This window comes from Podarcis liolepis (assembly GCF_965112155.1).
Source record: "Podarcis liolepis genome assembly, chromosome: 11".
NCBI lineage: Eukaryota > Metazoa > Chordata > Lepidosauria > Squamata > Lacertidae > Podarcis > Podarcis liolepis.
The window spans coordinates 24,722,694-24,746,497 of NC_139565.1; the positions used below are offsets into that span (position 1 = coordinate 24,722,694).

A 23,804-nucleotide genomic window follows, 5' to 3' on the forward strand; every position below is an offset into this window, starting at 1 on the left:
CTGTGAGGTGAGTGAGGCTGAGAGACTTCAAAGAAGTATGACAAGCCCAAGGTCACCCAGCAGTTGCATGTGAAGGAGCGGAGACACGAACCCGGTTCACCAGATTACGAGTCTCCCGCTCTTAACCACTACACCACACGGGCACACAGGGAGTTCTGTATATATGGGAGAATTTTAAAAGCAAGTGGTCCTCACTGACCTTGTGCAAAAAGATCTTGCCATCTGGAGGAACCCTGACTGTCTAGATAAAACACTATGCCCCCCCCCCACCGTACCTGGGAGTAAGGTCCACTGAACTCAGTGCGGCTTTCTTCTAAGTAGACAGTTATTTACTAGATGCAAGTTAGCACCAGACAGCCCAGCAACAAGCAGCTCCGGCTCACCCAGCCCTACTCATTGCCACCCCACCACTTCACTCAGCCAACATGGGGATTTGGGATCGCGGGCTGTACCGGTCAAAATGGGAGCCTCAGTGATTGCCCTCTCCCACCGGAAACAATCCAGGACTGCTCCAAGAAAACACACATGGCAAAAAGGAGTTCTAGGCCCTCACTTACCCACTTGTGATTGGCAAGTGGACAGCCATTTGAAAAAAATACATAAATGTAATAGGCTGCATGATAACAATTGCAAAGTTATTTACTAGAAACTACTTCTCAAAAATTAGATACAGCTTCTCATAGTGTCAAAATCAACATCTTGACATAATATATTAAAATGTAGCTTATACAGTTGACCACCAAGTCCAGTATGTACAAATTACAAATCCTATTTTGTCAGTGCTGTAATGCATTCATTTCTAATTTCTTCAAATTCTCTTGTATTTTTCTGCCTGACGTATTCCTTAGAAGAGTGACATGAAATAATCTTCTAAGTATCTAATGAAGATGATAAAGTTGGTAGACAAAAGAAACTGGTACTGGTAGATGCTGGCACAGGCAGACAAGACAAGGATTCCTGGATATTCCCCTGTTTCACCTGAAGGGGCTTCATCAGCTGTGCGTAGTTCTAAATCATATAAACATAGACACTCTGTAATATAATAGCTACACAAATTCCAAAGAAACATTCAAGGATATAATAAATGCACATACTGGTACTGTATATAACAGCTACATAGAACTTATTCGTAATAGGTTCTCAGTCGAGGTAAACCAGTAAGTATGAGTACAATATAAGGGGGGGGGGGACACGGACACTAACTAAGGCAACAGGTGCAGATAATTCATGTTCATTCACTCTTAAAGGAACATTGCTCAAACAGTAAAATGTTACAACAGGCATACTATATGATTGTAAAGGTTTGCCCAATATATAGCTAAAGAAAATGGCTATAATCTAATTCAGTGTTTAACCCTGAAGGATGAAGTGTATTCAAGAGAAAAATAAACCTCCTTTCTTTTTGATGTAGGACCCTCCTTGTTTGATCTAGAGGTCCCTGGTAAGCCCAAAGAATGAAAAATATTAAATCATCTTCTGTGTGTGATTCTTTAATAAAGTGTTGTACCAAAGGTGCTTTGGTACATTTTTGTTCTACATTTTTGTTTCTAATTCTAGAGCGATGCTCTGAAATCCTGATCCTCATTGGTCTTATGGTTTGGCCGACATACCACAAGCCACAAGTGCATTTAACCCGTGCTGTGGCACACGTCGCAAATGATTGTATAGTAAAGTTAAAGCCTTCACTATTAGAGAATTATTTTACTTGTAATGCAAACCTACACGTGGTGCAGTGTCCACACTTGAAAAGACCTTGTGGCTTTGATTTTCAAGTGGATAGCCAGTCAAATCAAGATTATATTTTAAAACAAACAAAAAAAAGATCCCCCCTTCACTTCTCACATTCCTCTGTGGCCTCCTAGCCTCCTGCTATGGCCTCCCCATTTACATGATTTTCACCTATTTCCCCCTTGGGATATCCTGGGGACCCCAGTTGGGAAACACTGGACTAGATGATCCTTGTGGTCCCTTCCAACTCTACAATTCCATGATTCTATGAACACTCTCCCCTCCAATGGTTTCCAGCAACTGGTCCCCAGGATTTCTCCAATAGCATAGGGTACTGCTGAGTATGTTTTGCTATTAAAATAGTAAAGTTTACTTGATGTAAGTAGGGCATATTTTTCTGTTTTTCTCCATATTGTAGGTCCCTCCTGTTTCGTAATCCAGGAATGCTTTTGCCTCCCCCCCTCGACTTCAAAATTTCCAGGAACTTTACGCATCTGTTTTAATTAGGTATCAAGAACAAGTTAATTCTGGACTGTATAGAATATACACTCCTGGAAGTTTCTGAACAACTGTATGAAAGGTTGACTGCTTTTGAAGCAGGAGACTCGACTAAGTCTCTTTTGAATGCTGTGACTTGGAATGCATTCTGTTTTTTCTTTGGAAGGGGGAAATTGTATAATCCATTGGGAAATCTGTTACTTGCTTACTGAATCAGTTTTGTGATAAACATATTTCTTTAGTAAGAAATCCACATATGTCTTGATTTTAAGACAGCTGGGATGGGGAAATCCTCCAGATGTTGCTATGCCACAACTCCCATTATCCTTGGTCATTGGTCATGCTTGTTGGGGCTTATGGGAGTTGGAGTCCAGCAACATCTGGAGCCCCACAGGTTATCACCCTTTCTTGCTTAGACAAATGTAGGGAATACTGTGAACATAAAAATACACACTTATTTGAAGCAACTGTATCAGAAACTGATACTTGAATAGGGCTTTTTGGTTCCTTTCCAGCTCTGTGATACTACACATTAAATCTACATGACTCTTCAAGTTGCTTGTTACCCTTAATTCTGTATTGTGATGCCTGTCATATTTGTGGTTTATCAACAGAAACTCCCTGGACAAATTCACCCTTGACACCCAGGCAGAGAGAGAGACTTGGAAGGGCACAAGAGTAACTAGTTTTTTCTTATGGCAGTTGAGGCTCCTGCTGGTCATAGGGTCCACATCTAATTATCAGGAATGCTGGAGTTGGCTTGAAATCTTGTAGTTGAAGGCAGACAGATGACAATATGATGAATTACCTGCTTGGATAGCAGTTTTTTGTTTTGTTTTTTGAAGGGGAAGCATGCAGATTTCCTGTCCCTGGCCACTTCTTCCAGGCAAATGTACACACAGTGAGATACTAAATGTGCATGACCATCACATGTGCATACAAGCTGTATGTTTTATTCTGTGTAAAAGTACATTCCATAGAATCTGCAGGAAACATGTAACATTGGAAGCATTCCTGATTCAAGCAGAAAATTCCTCAAAGTTGCTTGTTTTTCAGCTGCTTCCTAGCCATCTATTGAAGTCCTCTACTGGACACTAATTTCTGGAAAGCTGAAAGATCAGGGTTCCCAGTTAAGGTATCATTGCCATTGGGTGATCCGTGGTATCTGCATTGCTGATTTGCGAAGGATGACTGTGCTGTTATTCATTTGAAGTTATGTCTAATGTTTCCCTCCCTGATTCTTTCTTTGCCTGGAGCATCACTGAAGGAATTCAACTGCTGCTAGGTGCTGTTAAGACATTGGGTGCCTACCAGACTCAAATTTAAGAGGCTTATGATTAAACTGGTAGACTATTGCAATCCAGGCATCTCCTGGTCTAAGGAAAATCTCATGACCAAATCAAAAAGAATTTCAAAATACCATCTAGCAGTGTTTTTGTTTTAAAATAGCATTGGGGTAAGAAGAGGGCACATGAAACCTTTTGTTAAACTATTGCTGTGTTTCATAACTCATACTTAGTTTTTCGGTCTGAAAGAATTGTTCAGAGTAAGAAGCACCAATAAATCCTAAGAACCATCGGTAAGCTGCTTTCCATATAAACAGTCCCTTATTTCAAAAGTGTGCCACTGAATCTTAGGTAACTCTGAGTTGAATAAGCTAATCAAAGCAACCGGATGGCTCAAATCCCTCTTAATGTACTGCTTCGGACACAGTGCATATGCTTTGCAAATAAATACCGAATTAGTGAGCTCCTGCTGGAAGCATTCAGTAAGAACAAGTGATTTGTCTTGCTTATGAAGGGCACATATATTTTCCCCTTGTAGTTGTTTGTCAGCTTGCACGTTACTTTATTTATGAATTCAGAGAGGGCAATTGCCATTTTTCAGCTCCTGAGCAGATGTGCTAGAGGCGGTCAAATTGATCAGCAGAAATAGATGCAGCACCATCACCAGGGTTGGGAGGAAGAATGGCTATTGTATTATCTTCCTCCTCCCCATTTCCTATTAATGACTCCTTTCTGTAAGGCTTTCTCCAGGTTGCAGGATGAAGAGAAGCTGCAAGTTTTCAATTGCTTTGAGGCAGGTAGTTCCTGCACTAACAGGAGAAGGGCAAAGGCAGCTTTCTGAGAGAGACCTCTTTGTTGTAACCTTTTAAAGAGCTATTTAGTATTTAATTTTCTGTGTTACCTGAAAGCCCACAAGTGCACAACTACTGTTAATTACAATTATCATACATCTTTCCTTGGTAGGTACTTGTTAACTTGTTTTCTGTATGAACAGAGGTAAAGGGGGGGAGAGGAGAGGAACACTTAAGTTGTCAAAATGACAGATTTTGTCAAAATTTTGGATTTGAAGAAAAACAAGATTGGAGGAATATTGATTGCATAAACATTAGTGTAATCCTATATAGTACAAACCCCAGGGAAGTCAGTGAATGTGATTCTCAGGTAAGTTGTTGCCTATAAGGTCTGTTCTTGCAGAAAGTATACCATATGTCATTCATTTCATTATTGTTTGAAAATTATAGCTTAGTTCCAGAGGAATCTCCGGAAAGCTGCATGTTAGTTTATTTATACAGAATTAATATGCAGATTTTTTACCCTTGCAGGTTTATAATATGAAAGACATGCTACAAAAATAGTGAGGGATGGGCAGAGGATTAAGCTAAAGTTATTTCTTAAAGCCAGCTTGAATGGAGAGAGTGTTGAAGGGGAGGTATAGCCCAATGGACCTATTCTCTCAACAGGGTAGAGAAGCCTTGCAGTTCCATTTCTCCCTTTGTTATAGCCTGATAGAATAGCTTCAGCTAGATAACAATTGAAAGAGAAGTCTGATGGAGAGGTGGTATTTTGGTAAAGCTGTAGATACTCTGCAACCCTATGTAATGTACACACTCTGTAATGTCTCTGTTCCAGATCTTATAGTCATACACCATTTCAGTTATCACTGCTTTGTAGCTGTTAGGTGTTAAAATGGCCTAATCACAGTTCACAAAAATCTGAGTCAACAAAAACATATTCAACTGATATTTAAACACGTAAAATGAGGGGGACAAGTGAATCTCCAAGGTGAGAGTGTTTCAAGGTTAGGGTGCCACCAGAGAGAAGACCCTGTTTTGTGTCTCCATAGTGTGAATCTTCAGTGGGACCTAGAGGAAATGTGAGTGATTTTATCCTTGGGGCTTGTCACCTTTTGGCTAGCAGGCACGTTTGGAATTCTGAAAACTGCTGAGAGTGTAAATTAGAAAACATCTGCTGAGAGCAAATTGGCTGTTACATCCAAAAGAGCAGAAAAAGGGAGGACCACAAATGATGATGATGATGATGATATAAAAGAGCAACAGCAATATAAAATAACAACAACGCCATATTTCTTATACTTGACCTATCTTACTGGGTTACCCTAGCCACTCAGGGCAGCTTCCAGAAATTGATACAGATATGCCTCCCTATCATTGGGAAATAGACACTTATGTAAAGCACTGTCTCACTTGCTTGAAGACAAAAGCTCTTTGCTCCTCTGCTTTGTTCAGAACAGTTTGGAGGATGGATGTCCATGCTCGCATCCAGTGGAATGTGGGCATGTTCAAGGGTGTGTGAGTGTGTTCATTGTATGACAGACAGAGTGTGGTTCTTGACACAGGGGGAAACTCCCCACTATAAATAAGTCAGAAAACAGATCGTTATAGCAAAAGAAAAAAAAATCTCTATGGAAAATTGCATTTTAGTTTTTTTTCCTGCTCTCTGGAGCCATCTGGTGTTGCATGTTTATAGCACATTCAAATTGCCGTTTCTTTACTAATGTAGCTGAATCCTGACTCCTGAGTCAGTAAAACTGGGAGCTGAGCAGGAAGATAAAGCAGTCCCTACTACATTGTGCATTTTTGCATTGAGATATCTATAGATCTCTCCCCCCCCTTCCTATTTGCTTTTATGCTGGAATTCCACACACACACCCCATAAGTGTAGTTTGGGGAGGAACATAGCATATTTACTCTGTGGATGGATTTCCCCCCTTGTACGTTATTTTTTCTTCTTCATTTTAGCTAACAGACAAAGCAAACAATTAACACACTTCATAGCAGCAGTTTGGAATTGTACAACTACAAGGCTTCTGAAATTGTAGTTGATGGATTAAGCATGTTTGGCTTGCAGCCAAGATCACAAAATCAACATACCCCTCTCTTGCATGCCAAGACCTGCTATCTCGACAAACAGGTAATACTTGTGAAAAATGTGGATTTGATGCATTAGGTAACATGAGCAGCTCAATGAGCAGCTTTTATTTCCCTGTTTACTGAAGACTGAAAGCAAGGCATTAGCAGGCAATCAAGACTGTATGTTCAAAGCTGCTACCTGGAGATGTTAGTTAAGCATGGCAATGTAGTTTAGGAAGGCATGATCGATAAATGCCCTGATGTGTGATCACAAAGACATAATAGTTATTAGGGTGCATGGGATTATTGAAAATTGGAGGAAATCATAATAAATGGGGCTCTGGATAATTGAGTTCACATTTTCAACTGATTGCTCCTGTCACTTAATTTCTGTATTTTGAGTGAATGAAATAGTAGCAGAAAGCATTCTTCAGAACATAAGCCAAGTTGGGGATAAGTTTATTGCATGTGCAGGTGTGAGAGATGTTTTTACATTTCATTTTAAATTGCTAAAATGGTTTTGCATTTGAAAACCCTTACTTTCTTCATATCTTGGAGGCTTAAGTCATAGCTTCAGAATGTTTAGGCGGATATAAATATTCACTCTTCCCAACTGACGCTGTTCTGTGATGCAAACATTTACAAGAGAGCCTGTCTCCCAGGGAATAACTTGTCACTCGGCTGCGTGGGAGCTGTGGTTTGGTACTTAGAGGTATATTCTCCTTGTTCAGATTGGCTGTCAGGTGTTTAGGGTTCCCATGGATGTTGTATTTCAAGAGTTTTGCTCTGCTCAATGTAGTTCTCATAGGAAACACAAAGACTTAAGTACAAGTACTCAACACTCTTTGTTTTTCTTTTGCAAATTCTAGACTTCCTCTGCTTTGTTGAGCTGTGTTGATTGAATGCTAGTTAGTCCTCTTCTCTGCTTCCTTTCTAGTAAGCACTTGTCTTAGAAGCAGAAGCATTTGTTTTTCAGACTAGCATAAAAAACGAGGTGAATACTGGGTGCTGCAGTAGTGCTTCTGTGTGGCCTGAATAGCCAGTCCTGGCACAAATTATAGTCTGCAGCATCTATTTTTCACTACAGTGGTACCTCAGGTTACATACGCTTCATGTTCCATACTCCCCTAACCCAGAAATAGTGCTTCAGGTTAAGAACTTTCAGGATGAGAACAGAAATCAGGCTCCTGCGGCGCGGCAACAGCCACAGGAGGCCCCATTAGCTAAAGTGGTGCTTCAGGTTAAGAACAGTTTCAGGTTAAGTACGGTCCTCCAGAATGAATTAAGTACTTAACCTGAGGTACCACTGTACCTGCATTTGACTTCATATCATTTTAACAGAATGAAGAACCAATTTTGTGTGTGTGTGTGTGTGTGTGTGTGTGTGTGTATGTTAGTTCAATGAATCACTTTTCCATGGAAAAGAGTTCTGTAACTTCACCTCTCAATTTCCGTAGGCTTCTCAGTCCAGTCTCTTCCATGGACCACAGTTAACTGCCCACAAAAATATTTTATTAGCCCACCATTTCTATATATGTTTATTGTAATTTATGTCATGATGACAGACTGAAATGGGGGTGGGTGGGGAGGGATGGAGAGGGATACAATCTGAGATTGTTTCTTCATCCTGGAACTGGAAAAGAGGATTGCAACTAGGCACAAAGTTAGAATTGGTGTAGACATTTAATTGGCTTCTGAATGGAATGTTCTTGTAAGTGCCTGAAAGTTCACTTACATTTCATCTCATCCTCCCTTCTTTATATGAGTTCATATTTATTTGGAAATTGTGCAATGAATATTAGTATGTTGCAATCTTCTTTTTTTCTGGTTGTGCAAATTCTTTTAACTTAGCCCTTTGAAGGCCAGTGAGAAAAAAATGTTGTGGCTGAAAGATCTGATGCTACAAACGAACACTTAGTTCTTTATCATGTTCTTCCCCTAGTTCCGCATAATGACATTGTGAAATAAGCGTTGCCAGGAAATCCTAGCCAAGTTGGCAGATGCATTGGAACGCCTGTAACAACATGGACATAGCAAGTGCATTCCATGGCCTCTCCCTTTTTGTGTACTCCCTTTCCTCTTGCCAGCTCTGCACTGCCTCTCCCCCATCAAAGACTGGTACATTTGCCTGTGATGTTTTCTTGCTTCTCTGAATTTTAACATGCAGATTGATAACTACTGTTCTCTGTTTCCAGCTGTTTTTGGCTCAAGCCAGCGGTGCCATCCTTCTGTAATTAAATAAAGCATTCATAGAACGGTGCTAATTTTCAGCATTGGGTCTTCCATTCACTCAGAATTATGTGGTGTTTTCTCTAGTCCACCGTTCTTTTTTTCATGATGTTAAACCAGATACTTCAGGAGGATAGCACAGGATAAACATAGCAAACAAAGGTTAAAACTAATAGTCTTCCACTGGTGTGTCCCCCCGCCCCCCAGTAACTAGTATTCAAAGGCATAAGGTCTCTAAACCTGGAGATTCCATTGAATGGCCTCCAAATACTTGTACGGTCCCCTTTTAATGCTATCTAACCTTGTAGCCATCACTGCTGAGAATTACACATGATATGCATTGTATGAATAAGTACTTTGTGTCTGTCTTAAACTGTCATATTATGGGAGACACATTGTTTTTTCTGTTTCCTCGCCTAGTATAATTTGAGAAACCTTTATTATGTGCCCTCTTAGCTTTCCTAGGTATTTAGCCTCTTGGGTACGTTTAGCCTGATGAAGAGGAGAATGAGAGAAGATATGATAGCCATCTTCAAATACCCAAAGGGCTGTCAAATGAAAAATGGAGCAAGTTTGTTTTTGTGTGTTTTGGAGGGTAGGACTTGAACTAATGGCTTCAAGGTACAAGAAAGGAGATTCCAACTAAACACCAGGAAGAACCTTTGGATGGTAAGAGCTGTTCAGCAGTGGAATGGACTCCCATGAGAGGTGATGAACTCTCCTTCCTTGGAGATTTTTAAGCGGAGGTTGGATACTCATCAGTCATGGATGCTTTAGTTGAGATTCCTGCATGGCAGGGGTTGGACTCCCTCTCAACTCTACAATTCTATGATGCTTTAATCTTCTGCTTTCACCTTTATTCATAGAGAAGATTCTCCAAGCCTTTGCTATTGAAGTTGGTTGCTTCTGTTGTATTTGTGTGGGTTCGCCAGAACTTTGAACAGCATTCCAAACATAGTTTGGTGGTAATGGTAATAATTGTGTGGGGTGGATTAATTAAAAGATTCCAGTTTTATTCACAGTAAGCCTGCAGTCTTTCACATACTTGGGGCCAAGTCCCATTAAATACATTGGGATTTATTTCCAAGAAATTAGTACAGTAATCTGATTTGGCTGTACAGTTGCAATCCTACACAGTGATTTTAGTGGAGCATCCTGCCAAGTTAGCCAGCCAGTTAAGGCTGTCCCTGAATTTTGCTTTTGTTTACTGCTGCCATTTTAACTTTATGCCAGGTACTAAACCATATATCATTTCATTGTTTGGCTTTACCCAGAAACCTTTGAATACGGTGCCAGTGTCTGCTGCTTTTTCCAATATGCCTTTCAATGTAGTAGAAAATCAAAATCTTACATAGTCAATGTTTAATATTTTCTCAGTGGTATCTTTATATAACAAGCTTCTTCCTGCAATAGCATCTAGAGCAATACTGTTTTAGGCTTTGTATAAGATGTGATCGACACTTCTACTTTAAATTCTTTTTCTGGCTCTTATCATTTGAAATCTTTTGTTTTTTGACACCTGTCTTCAGATGTAGGCCTGATGGATCTCAATTTTCCCACCCCCCTTTAGCCTTTAAACATGTGGGTTAATTTAATGCTGATGAAAGTTGGAGCCTGAGAGCACATTTTGTGAATGAGACATATTAACAGCAGGTTTTCAACAGATTTCCTCAAGCGTGTCTATCCATACAGTCAAGTTTTGATCCGAGTCACCTCAGCTTGTCTGGTCCTGTGTTTCACTTGGCCAGATGCTACTGGTTGTAATTAATCAGCTTGTAGTGAAACAGAAGCTAGGATTTGACTGATAACGTATAATTTGTAAATATCTAAGACCTAGACCCCTCAAATGCTTATGAGATCATAATTTTTATTTTTGTTAAACTGTCAAATGCTCCTCATAGATATAGATAGTTATCCTTATTCAAATGCTGCCTGCACGCACACAAGTCATTTGTTTGTTTTGCAATGTTTATGGACTGCTTTTCAAATGTTTCCTAAAGCAGTTTGCAAAAATGTACAGAGATAACAATGACTATCCCATATGTACTTCTGTCTGACTATTATTGGGACTATGGGGGCTACATTCAAATACTATGAGTACTCTGTGAACATGTAGGACAAAGTAGTAAGGTAAGAAGGTACGGACAATGGCTCATTATTTTTGTTTCATGTTTATGGAGAGTGCACACCGCATAAACGAGAACAAGGGGACCGTTTCTCTCAGGTGATCTCAGTAGTAGTAATGTATTGAGTTTCCTTTCCATCTCACCTATTTTAGTGAACAATCAAGTTCTATGCTTATTTTAAGGAGCAATATTATATAGCACTTTTGCCACAGTGCATTTAACTGTGTTTAGATTTGTGTTACACAGGAGGCTGGGGAAATAAAAATGAGTGATAGCTGCCAATGCCAGTCCCTGGCTAACCGGACATAAAACCCCATAGCTTATCAGCTATGAATAGAGCAATAGTGGCTTTAAGTAGCATAACACCTGCTTTAAAATATTTTCGTGTCTCTCCCCTTTCCTGCCCTCCCCCCAGGTTGGAAATGGTTGTTCAATGCTTCAGGAGAAACTTTAGTAAACCTCAACATGATAGGAACATCAATATGATCTAGGAAATTTGCCTCAGGGTCATCTGGTGCGACACTAGTCTTGAGTTGATAGGAGTTTTGGGATAGAGATTTTGGACCACTGATTGCACAGCAAAACTTACTGTGTTGGTCATGCCTGTGGTTCATAGATAGTGAAGTTTATGCACAGCAAGGACAAGGCATTCTTGATATAGCCTGTAACCAGTCAACAGTAGTGGCCCCATGTAAGGCACATTACAGTAGTCTTCAAGTTTAGGAAAGCAAGACTAGCAGTCTCTGTATATGAAATGCTGCAGACTTTTTGTCTGATGGAGTTTGCGAAAAGTGCTCCTGGCTAGGTCTTACCCTACCATGAGGCAGAGTGAGGCAGCTGCCTTGGATGGCAAATGTTTAGGAGTGGGGAGTTGATAGAGCTTTGTGTGCCACCTGGCCTAACCTATGCCCTCTAAGAGAGCTTGCTTATTTCAATTGCAATGGAGGGCAGTCTGGTTGGCTTTTGTACATGGAATGGGGGGAGGTGCCATTTTGTTGACCTCAGACACCAAGATGTCTCCCAGTCCCCGTCCCTCCCGCATTTCTGGCCACTGCCATCACCATTTTCGCTCCATCTTGAACCATTCCAAAGTCAAAATCAGAGGATAGTATTAAAGCCTCTATTTTTGTATCTGTCCATTTCTTCCCTTTTGTCTCCTTTCCCTTATGTCTCATTACCTTACTGACGCTAATTACCTCAGTCTTGTCTGGGTTTTGCTTCAGGCTGCTTGCCAATATCAACTTCTGTACTATAGCCAGGCAGATATAATTAAACCATGTTGAAGAACTGGACCAACAAAAGTTTAATTGTATAAAGTTTGTGACAAAGAACATCTTGGATGCATTCCAATACACTACCCATTTTTTTCTAGATCTTGTACAGTTTTACATTGAATCTGCTGCCTGTGATTTGAATTTTTTTTAAAAAAGTTTTAATTTCACAAACTTTGCAATAAACAACATGCTGGATGTATTGCAAGACACCATTCTGATTTCCTAGATCCTCTATGTGTTTACAAGATTGAATTAGCTGCTGTGGTTGCTGCTTTGACCTCACACATGTTGTTTCTGATTTCTGGCAGTAGACATGGCACTTTATCTCTCTCTCAACAGTGGGTGGGACAAGCAGCTCAGCAGGCAAGCTTCTCACCACGTCCTAGAGTTCATCATTCCCGCCTTCATTCAGACACATCCATGAATCTGTCTCTTACCTCTGACACCAAGCTTTCCTTTGTTTTTGAACAGTGGGCTCTCATCAAACCAATAGCCAAGCATCAAAAAAGAAGTTTCTCCTTCGCTGCTGCTAGCACATCTTACGCCCAGTTTTTCTTTTCTTTTTCCAGTGTTCTTACAACCTCAGGCAGTATTCAAAACAGCAAAGATAAAATAAAAATAAAAATGGCAAGATGTACACAAGGAGGAGAGAGGGGGAAGTTCTTAGCTATGGAAATTCTCTTGCACAGCCACTTTCATATAATAACTGACAGTTACCATGTCGGCTCATAACAAATGCCAGAATCCATTTTAGGGCAATAGGTTGGAGCAGGCTTCCTCAAATTCGGCCCTCCAGATGTTTGAGACTACAATTCCCATCTTCCCTGACCACTGGTCCTGCTAGCTAGGGATCATGGGAACTATAGGCCAAAAACATCTGGAAGGCCAAGTCTGGGTTAGAATGTCAGACTAGAACCTAAGAGATCAGGGTTCAAATCCCCACTGGGCCATGAAGCTCACCTCGGGCCAGTCACTGTCTTTTTTCAGGCTAACCTACCTCACAGGCTTGTTGTGAGGATTAAACTAGGAGGAGGAGAATCATGTACACCACCTCAAGCTCTTTGGAGAAGAAGGTGGGATGTAAATGCAGTTTGTAAGTAAGTAAAAAAATTAAAAATACCTTCATTAAGCCATCACAACGTAGCTTGTAGACGTTTAGTTTCAATAGGGTGTAGGCTTTCAGTAACTCTGAAGCTTGCACACTGTTTTGTGATTTGGTTGGTCTAATAAAGATATTTACACATAGTTCTTAAAAATCCAATATAACCTATGTGTATTTTGTCGTTCAGCGTACCGTGGTTCCTCCAGCAATAAGCTATGTGAATGGAAAATGTCAGTAGGCTGGACGCCGAAAGCTTAGTAATGAAGGACTGAAAGTTGTATCACTGGTTTAATATTTTGTGAGGTTTTTATGATAGAAGTGTATTTAGTGGTGAGTTCTAAGGCTTAAACATGCCTTGAGAACAGCTTTAAAGAGTGAATGTGTAAGCAGGAAATGAGCTACTTTAATTACAGAGCAATGGGGTGAAGATAGAGAATGTTTACACCTGGTAATTTTATTGCAAAATAAAGCTGCAACTGTTCCGCAGTTGTTGCGTGGGAACCTCCCCCCCCCCCTTTAACAGGCTGCTGCCTCTCTGCTGCAACAATAAATTTATCCTAGAGCCCAAGAGCAGTTTTTCATGCTAGGAATATGTTCGTTTGTTTGTTTTACTTTCCTCCCTCTCCTCTCCTTGACTTCACCTCCACCATCTACCCTGGAGATTCTTCTAACCCTCCAGAACACATTTGGTGAGGGTACAGGGCATGGAGAGGAAAGGAGGGGGGAAGTCCCAATTTGTGCTATTAAAAATGTTCTTGTTTCCCTGATCCTGGTGTGCAGCAGTCAAGCAACCCAGAGTTGGTTGGGTTACATTTAATGACACTCAAACAGAACACACTTGGGGACCAGGGAAGAAGGGCGACTCGTTCTTGTAATGCCTTGCCAAGTCATTACACCCTGACACATCCTCTGAAATAATCTGGTGGAAAAAGTAACCCTAACTGAGTAGAGAAATAAAAGAAAGCTAACCTGACTGTCTCCCCTCCCCCTATTAGTGGTACTAGTCTATACTTAACATTAACATTTGAACATACAGGTGTTTCATGACTGCTCTCCCTGACTCTTCCCATTATACTAGCACTGTGTGTGTAATGAAGGAAAAAGTCAATAAGAACACGAGGAAAGAATTTCCATCCATTGCATTGTGCGAATGTAATTTGCAATATTAAAATTTTCTACACTTTCAACATCCTTTCTACCTGGTACTTTTAGAGGCAGGATTATTTTTTTTAATGGTTGGAAAGCACAGAGAATGGAAATGTTCTTGCTGAGCAAACAATAAATGCAAGTACCTTCCTACTCCCAAAAAAATAATGAATTCAGACTTGCTGCTTCAAAAGAATTATCATTACAGCATTTAAGTTAACTTCTGTACCTAAAGGGGATTTAACTTAAAGGAGAGACTTGTTGCTTCCCCCCCAAAAAACCCCCCATCTGTATATATGACATGCCTATGGAGCAAGTCCACTGTAATAGCACATGCACTCAGACTTCCAGCTTCCCTCCTTCCCTCTTTCTGAATTTCCTGTTTCCATTATTTCATCTCTTTCCCCCAGCATATCTTGTCAAGCCATCTGTATGAGGCCACATAATTTCCTAACCATCCTGCATAGCTTTGGAGCAAAACATTACAGAGCTGAAAGGAAGCTGATGAATTCTTTAGTGTGAAAAGCCAAATAGCATAGGTTAGTCCTTGAACTAAATAGACTGAGTAACTCTAGTTAAGCCATGACTTTAAAAACAACAACACATAGTGGTATCCTTGTGCTTTGGATTCAGGACTTTTCTGTAGAAGTACAGAATTGTTCTGTATAAAGTCTCAGTATAACGTTCTCAGTATAAAGTCATCTGAATTTTATACTATATGTGGATTGAATCATCACAGAAAACACAGCCCAGGTGATTATTACCGTAAATTTCGCTCCAAAACACGCACTTTTTTGCTCCGAGAAAATAAGGGAAAATGCCTGTGCGTGTTAAGGAGTGAATGCACGGATCAGAGCCATGGCTGCCGTCAGTGAGGCAAAGCGGGAGCCACTTACATGCTCTACGAGGCTCTCACTTTGCTTTCTTTAAAGCGACCTGGAGCCAGGAAGGAGGGAGGGAAGGAGAGCCATAGCAGCAAAGCCGGCAGCAGCCGCTTACACGGGAGGAGGGACAGACGCTAGCAAAGGTCTGCACGCTCTCTAAACAGAGCAATGAGGCTGCAGAGAGACGGCAGGAAAGATAAAATTTAAGCAACCAGCAGCAAAATAAAACCAACCTCGAGCTCTGAGCCAGCGCAGTGAAAACCAGGAAGTAAAAAAAAAAGGCTGGGGAGGGAATGAGGGAGAGGGGAAAACTTCACAAATCCCCGCGTCTCAGCTGATCGGCTGGGACGGAGCAGCTTGTTTTCAGGCAGGATAGATTTGAGCATTGTCTGGGTCCTAGTGCCCCTACCGCTTTTTTGTGCTCCATTCTATTGCTGCTGGTGGCTGCTTATCATTCAGGCTGCAAGGAGGAGCACTTTTACACAGCTAATGGCGAATCCCTTCAATCCAAGTCCTCCTCACTTGCTCAAATCTATTCCTCCTCAAAACAAGGAGCGGAAGGTAAAGGCTGCAAACTGTTAAATGGAAAAAAAACCCAGGCACAGGGCAAATACCTTAAGTATACCTTTAAAGCAACAGTGCTCTTTCCCTCCTTCCTCCCCGCGGAAAAGCTCCTTGTCCCTTGAGTTCTTTTCCTTCCCTCCCCACTTAAAACGTGGTTACAAAGCACGGATCCACATGGATCCTCAGGATTTTTGCATTGGGCTACCCCAAACTCACTGTGAGATCACATGTCTGTGGCCACAGCATGAACCATAAAAATCATACATCCACTGTTTCATTTAGAATATTTTTTCCTCGTTTTCCTCCTCTAAAAACTACATGCGTGTTATGGTCAGATGCGTGTTATAGAGCGAAAAATACGGTATTTTCTTAAAGGAGGTGGTGGTAAATATTTCCCATTTCTTAGTCATGTGAGGGGTTAAAAAAAGGCTAAACATTCATACATTTTCAACAAAAACCTGGTTAAAATAGGGTGTGCATAAAGCAGCTATATTCATTGCACATACTAGTCTTCTCATGCTTGTTCAATTAACACATGGAGAGTAGTGTGAGGATACTTACTGTCCTTGGCTCCACCCTCTGCCCATGGGGTGAAACATAAGAAATGGAACATGTGTAGACGAGGGCAACTGATATAAGCAAGGGTCTGGAAACCAAGCCTTATGAGGAGTGGTTGATTGATGGGTATGTTTAGCTGGTAAAGAGGAGACTCTACAGTTCTGTGATTCTATAATGTTCCATCAAGTGTGCAGAGGTTAGAGAACAGGGCTGGTTTGAACACGTGGAGGGATCCATGAAAAGAGGGCTTCTGTGGAATGGATGTGTTCAAACATGACTGTGGGGTTTACTCTTTACAGTGTGAAAAGGATTTGTATTCCTATTTGATAGCTTCTTCAAGTGTCCTTTCTATAATCCAATCACTTCCTACTTTTATTTCAATCTCTAAATTTCCTCCCTTAGCAAGTTCCACTAGCATTTAAAAGTATCTATTTAATATCCTATTTCTCTCTCTCTCTCTCTCTCTCTCTCTCTCTCTCTCTCTCTCTCTCAGCTTGCTTTTGTATTAAGCCTTTGGGAAAGAGGTGCCTTTCTTGAAATGCCTATGGAAATACTGATCTTATCCACTCAGACCACTGAATTCAGGTTGACTCTGAATGAAAAATAAGTTATCAGGTGTGCACTTCATGTAAAACCTGCACTAGGTCTCAAATCTGAATCTAAATCAAACCACAATGATGTCAAATTGCTGCGCGTTTATGTTACTACGTCTTTAAACCTTACTGTGGGAAGAAACATCTTGCAGCATTTGCTGTTTCCAAGTTTAATTGGTTTTATCTGTTTCTATCATCACCACCTTATCTCCACAGACAGTTGCACAGATAACATTTGGAGATGAGAATTCAAGTCCAGCCACACAATGTCATCTGACAATTAAATGTTATTTGATAGTTCTGTCTGCATCTCAGGAGCTGCGGCATTTCCATCTCTGGTTGATAGTCTTTATAGCATCATAAAAGTGTTCTCAGGGGAAATCTGGATTTGGATGACTTTCCGAATGGAAATAGGTAGAAAAATCCTGAGTAAAATGCAGGTCAGACTCCAGTAGCAAGTATAATAATTGGCTATTGGCTGATGACTATGCAGTTCAGGTCTGAAAGAAGTTTGTTTATTTCATTGCATTGAATCTTATATCTTTCTGACATGGAAGGTTATATTTAATATTGTGGGAGGGATATTAAATGTTTCAATATTGCTTTTCTTGTGGCTAATTAAATTTTCCATGGAAAGGCTATATAGAAAGGTACAGTGTGTTTGAAATCGTTGGCTGCCACTATCTCAAGACATAGACCAAATTAATTGCATTTAGTCCTCCCTAAGTGATTTACTAGCTGATTAGGCAGTTCTTCTGTTTTCATGGATGTTTTGGCTTTTTTCCTAATGTAGCACTTGATTGAAGAAAAGCAAGGCATTATTCAAATCTGTGGAGAAAGAATTATGTGACATTTGACTTTCTCTGCCCCCCCCCCATGTGTGTATAAGTGTAAGTGTAAGCTGCTGTACGCATCTTTAGGATTGGCTTGTTTCAGAATTTCACCCAGTTCTGACAGTACGTTTTCCTAAAGGTTTTTTGTGTGTTTTAAAACAACATGTGGAACCATCATACTGCATTCTGTTATGCTGTGTCCTTTAAAATTACACAAAGTTCAGTTGTGCTTTGTACATAGATTAAATAAGCCAATAAATTCTCATTTTTTGTTTTATGCAAATCAGGGCAGAAACAATAGGATGACAAATGGGATTGCTAAGTGAAGCAGTGATCAATACAGAGTGCTGTCCATTTGGGTAATGGACATCTCTGTCATATTGGCTGCTAAAGGATTCCTTTGAGAGAGTGCCATACTACAAAGTATAAACTATAAAGAACTCTTAGTATAAGTTTCATAAATACAAAGCTCCAGAGGCCAGTTTTTCAGATGCTAGGTTTAAATGCTTCCTCCAAATTTATTGATGGTTTCCACAAATGTCGCCAAAGGAAAAGTGCAAGGTTTAGGATCTTACCTTGCTAGCATTTCCTTCTCAAATCAAGGTTTTCTTTGCATGATAGCAGACTAATATATTTCCTAAGATATATTTCCTCATATTGTGACCAGATTTTGTAGTATTTCACAATAAGTTATTACCAAGGCACATGGCTGCATTCAGATAATCCTCCAGTTTTTATTTGACTCTGTGTTACAGTTCCCACTACTTGCAGCAAACCATAGGTTGCTGTTACATTTGAACTGACATCAAAATAAAACCCTGATAAATTCTGTAAGTCAAACTGTAGAAGTGATTTGCCAAGTGACAGATCTTCTCTTTTGAAATTAGTGGCCAAAATGTTATTTATTACATACAAGTGCTTAGTTCTAGAATAATTGATTGGATGCAAAGCATAATGTGACATTTTTAGAGTGCTACAGTTTTCTGAAGTGTGGTTTTCCAAAAATGTTTCCAGATTCCTTACATAAAGAAGTCAATCATTCATTGACACTAAATTTATTTCATCAGTAGCCACCCACTGATTTCTGATACTCTCGTGTTCCCAACAAACCTTGTCTCATCACTTACTGCTTTCAGACAATTATCCAAGTTTCCTAATAAACTTCAAACTTATTACAGCTATCTCAAAACTACACATTGGAATCCCACATCATTCCATTATCCCCCCACAACCCTCTTCCAGTAATTTGAACAAAAGGAGGAAAACCTGTGACTCAGGTGTGGTGAGTGGGGAGGGACACATCTGTCAGCAAGCATATTAAGTAAAGCTTCTTCCTGTGTAGTAAACAGAAGTTTTGATTTCAGAGGTAACAAAACAATGCCTTATAAATTAACGCTCACACCATTAATATATTTAGGAGTGAATGCTTGAGGGCAGAACCTATTGTTTAACATGTTTCAGCTTAAACATTGATGCATTTATTGGTTAAAAAAATAATTTGATGTTGTATACTACAATATTTAAAGTGTCTATGCTTGGTTATTTTTAGTAGAAATGCACAGATACATTTCACCATGCTCTTCTTGTTTGCAATTATAATGTGTGTGTGTGTGCGCGCGCGTGTGCAATTGTACATTCTGGATAGTTTAAGGAGCAGGAATTTGGAAAAAAATACTTATCTCTGAAAGAAAGATTATTATTAATTTATTAAATATGTACCTTTTGATTTTGAACTAAGTTATTTCCTTTCCTGTTCCCTTCAATGAATCTCCCCCCCCCCCCGCCCCATTCACCTTCATTCCACACTTTGTGTGCAATATCTATTGTTATGTGAGCACTTTCACATTACATGGGATATATTTGAACTTTGGTAATTGAACTGAGCTAAAAGAAAATCATCACACAAACACAGGGGGAGACCTTGTCAATAGGGACACAGGGCTGATGCAGACATAGATCAGCTCATACCTTAACTATAATTCAGAGATTAAGGACAGGTGGGGGAGCCTAAATTTGCACACAGTTCCTCTATTGGAAACTTAACTGTATTTATGTATGGGTGGCACTGTGGGTTAAACCACAGAGCCTAGGACTTGCCGATCAGAAGGCTGGTGGTTCGAATCCCCGCGACGGGGTGAGCTCCCGTTGCTCGGTCCCTGCTCTTGCCAACCTAGCAGTTCGAAAGCACGCCAAAGTGGCGGGAAGGTAAGCGGTGTTTCCGTGCGCTGCTCTGGTTCGCCAGAAGCGGCTTAGTCATGGTGCCACATGACCCAGAAGCTATACGCCGGCTCCCTTGGCCAGTAAAGCGAGATGAGCGCCGCAACCCCAGAGTCGGTCGCGACTGGACCTAATGGTCAGGGGTCCCTTTACCTTTACTAGGCAAAACTGCCAAATAAACAGTTTTCATTATGTTTAAAATGCATTGTTAACAGCCCTGGTTTGTGATAGCACTGGGCTCATTCATGTTTTATTTCAGACATAATTTTGTTTAAGAACAGATCTAATTTTTCCCCAAGTGTCAAAGCTTTGTTCTGCACTTACAAGGAATTCATCCTTCAGTGTGGCAGCATCTAGACTTTGGAACTCCTTGTCCATTTATATTAGGTATGCGGCACTGTTTTTTGCACCTGCTAAAAGCACCCGGAAGACCCGGAAGCTGTACGTCGGCTTCCTTGGCCAGTAAAGCCAGATGAGCACCGCAATCCCAGAGTCGTCCGTGACTGGACCTTATGGTTAGGGGTCCCTTTACCTTTACCTATCCCTCCTTTTGACTTGTTAATGAAATGTCTAAAGCAATTAACCCAATACTTTTTTTAAAAAAATGACAATATAACAATTTGAAAACAGAAAAACACAACAAGTTTTTAAAAAGTTATTGGGAGGAAAAACCAAATTGCATAAGGGAGGTCAAAGGGTTGCTGAAACAAGAAAACAAGTACTGTATAACAAAAACAACGTAAGGAGAGAGCATATTTCTGATGGCGATGGTAAACACAGAATGGCCTCTCCCCCTAAATGTAGCAGATGGAATTTGCCAGAGCAGTTCAGCTTTGAAGGTGATACCTGGCACTTTGACTTGATCCCAGAAATGTTCTAGCAGCCACAGCAGCTGGTATAAAAGAAGAGTTGTGCCAGCACCCATTAAGGAGTTTTGCTGCTGTGTTTTGAACCAGCAGAAGTTTGTGAACAGTCTTCTAAGGCTATGTACAGTATGTTACAGTAATCCCATAAGTTTTGGTTTGTTAGTCTCATCTAGCCCATCACCAGTTTTGGACAGTGGTTCAGAATCCCCACTGCTTCTGCACGGAGTTAGATGTAAAGGGTAAGTAGATCTGCATATTGTCAGCATATTGACAACAGAAGATTCCAGGTGATGCCCTCTATTTGTTTCCTGTATGTATTGAACAGCAAGGTGGAATCCTGCTAGACAGCAAGTGGAAGTTTCTTGCACCACAATCTTCTAGGAAGGTTTCTCGGGGTCCCATCTGAAGCAAGCAGCCCAGAAGGATACTGTGACAGACAGTATTGAAAGCTGCTATGACATCCAGCAGAACCAATTGGGGCACACTCTCCCTGTCTCGGGACGTGGGTGGCGCTGTGGGTTAAACCACAGAGCCTAGAACTTGCCAATCAGAAGGTCGGCGGATCGAATCCCCGCGACGGGGTGAGCTCCCGTTGCTCGGTCCCTGCTCCTGCCAACCTAGCAGTTCGAAAGCATGTCAAAGTGCAAGTAGATAAATAGGTACTGCTCCAGTGGGAAGGTAAACGGCGTTTCCGTGCTCTGCTCTGGTTCGCCAGAAGCGGCTTAGTCATGCTGGCCACATGACCCGGAAGCTGTACGCCGGCTCCCTTGGCTAATAAAGCGAGAAGAGTGCCGCAACCCCAGAGTCGGTCACGACTGGACCTAATGGTCAGGGGTCCCTTTACCTTTACCTTTACCTCCCTGTCTCATTCCTGGCATAGATAACCTGCCAGGGCAACCAATTCCATCTCAGCAATCTGAAACTAGATGAAAAAAACAAATAAAAATGCATCCATGTTATCTATTTAATTCAGAAAAAAATAATAACTGGGTTTTTACATTCCATGCAACACCTTATGCAAAAATGGAATATTATAATCTGTCTGGAAATTATCCACTATGATGATCCAGTAAGGATTTTTACCACAGCTGCTTTAAAATATGTTAGTATTTTCCCTTCTCTCAAGTAAACAGATATCACCACCCCCACTTCCCACTCAGCTACTGACCTCTGTCTGCCTTCAGCAAGGGAGGGTCAAGGGTCAAGCACACAAGTGTTGACCTCATCCTCTAAGAATTCTGTTCACATTCTTAGGTTGTTCAAACGGAACGGTATCCCTAGATACAAGTAGTAGTTAAAGTAACCTTGAGGCATATTTTGAATAACTGTATTTAATGCAGTATTCGAGTTGCAGTGGACTTGGCTTGCTATAGATAAGAAATAGGCATTTATATTACTTTGTTTCGTTTAACAAAATTTGTATAGCACTTCATGGTTTGCAACCCACCACCCCCAGCATTAAAATTATCAATAAAAGATGTTACTTTGTCCTGTAGCAGTATTGACCACACTGCCTTATCAGGAGGAGGATAGAAAGACTGACTTATTGTGACTTTTTATGTTGGATCAGATTGCTACTATTAATGTTTGATGTTTTATTATTATTTATATATGTGCTGGAAGCTGGACAGAGTGGCTGAGGCAACCCATCCAGAAGGGTGGGGTGGGGTATAAAGAATTTATTATTATAAATTCCCAAAATTATTGAGCCTTTTTTAATATATAGGAAACCACTGAAATTGAGCTTTTTTGTTTACAAAAATGCCAAAAACAACAACAACAACCACCCAGTGGTTTTTCAATTGCTTTTTGAAATCCTCCCCACTGGGTGTCTTTTCCAAATTTGAAATCCTGGTAAAGTCTGGGGAAATCCAACGTATGACATTTTTATTTTTTATCATTATTATTATTATTAGGTGGCATATAATCCACTTACTTACCAGTTACTCTGGCAGTAAGGTTTATTTTTTTTGTAATCCAGACAATGCATTTAGATTGAAAATAATGTATATTTTGCCCAACAGTTTATTCCCTACTACTTTGTTTTATACACAGCTCTGAAATGCACCTTTTGTTCTTTTCATAGTACAAATTTATCTGCATATTGGTGTCTTCCCTTCTAAAGTTGTAGAAAAGCTTTTCTGTTTCACATGAATGGAGTGAGATGCATTGGTAAATTACTGGTAGAATCTTTCTCACACAAACCCTATTGAAATGAATTGAGAATACAGAAAACCAGTGTCTGATGAATTCTACCCAAAATATGCAGTGGAAAATAAGTGGAAGGGGGAATAAAACATGCATATACAGTGTGATCAAGATGATGTATGTTGTTTTATGTTCCAGCATTTAATTTGACCACAAGCTATTGTTGTTCTTAATTTTTTTCTCCTTTTTTTTTAAAAAAAACAACAACCCTTAGATTTATCATAGAATTGTAGAGGTGGAAGAGACACTGAGGGTCATCTAGTCCAACCCCCTTCAATGCAGGAATCTCAGCTAAAGCATTAATGGCAGATGGCTATCCAACCTCTGATTAAAAACCTCCAAGAGCCCACCATTTTATGAGGTAGTCTGTTCAATGGTCATACAGTTCTTACCCTCTGAAAGTTCTTATTGTTTATATGGAATCTCCTTTCTTGTAACTTGAAGCCATTACTTCAGATCCTACCCTCTGGAACAGAAAAAAACCAAGCTTGCTCCATCCTCCATGTGACAGTCCTTTTAATTTCAGGTTCTTGGGTTCAAGCCCCACAGTGGGCAAAAGATTCCTTCATTGCAAGGGGTTGGACTAGACGATCCTCGCGGTCCCTTCCAACTCTATGATTCTATATCTCCTCTCAGTGTCCTCTTGACCAGGCTAAACATATCCAGGTCCCTCAATGGTTTCTCTTAAGGCTTTGTTTCCGGACCCTGGATCCATCTTGGTTGCCCTCCTCTATGCATGTTCCAGCTTGTAAATATCCTCCTTCAATTGTGGTGCATAGAAATGGACACAGTACTCCAGCTGTGGTCTGACCAATAGAATAG

At 40.4% G+C, this 23,804-nt stretch overlaps 1 protein-coding gene and 1 long non-coding RNA gene across 5 annotated transcripts in view; one reads left to right on the plus strand and one right to left on the minus strand.

The window, feature by feature from the left end:
- Positions 1-23,804, plus strand: part of EFNA5 (ephrin A5) — a 215,280-nt gene that overhangs the window by 84,197 nt on the left and 107,279 nt on the right. The gene's annotated exons all lie outside the window — the stretch shown is intronic.
- Positions 20,528-21,930, minus strand: LOC310688332. The gene is made up of 2 exons (XR_014516856.1): positions 21,631-21,930; positions 20,528-21,260 (listed from the first exon to the last, which is right to left on the minus strand). It is a non-coding gene; the product is annotated as an uncharacterized lncRNA (long non-coding RNA).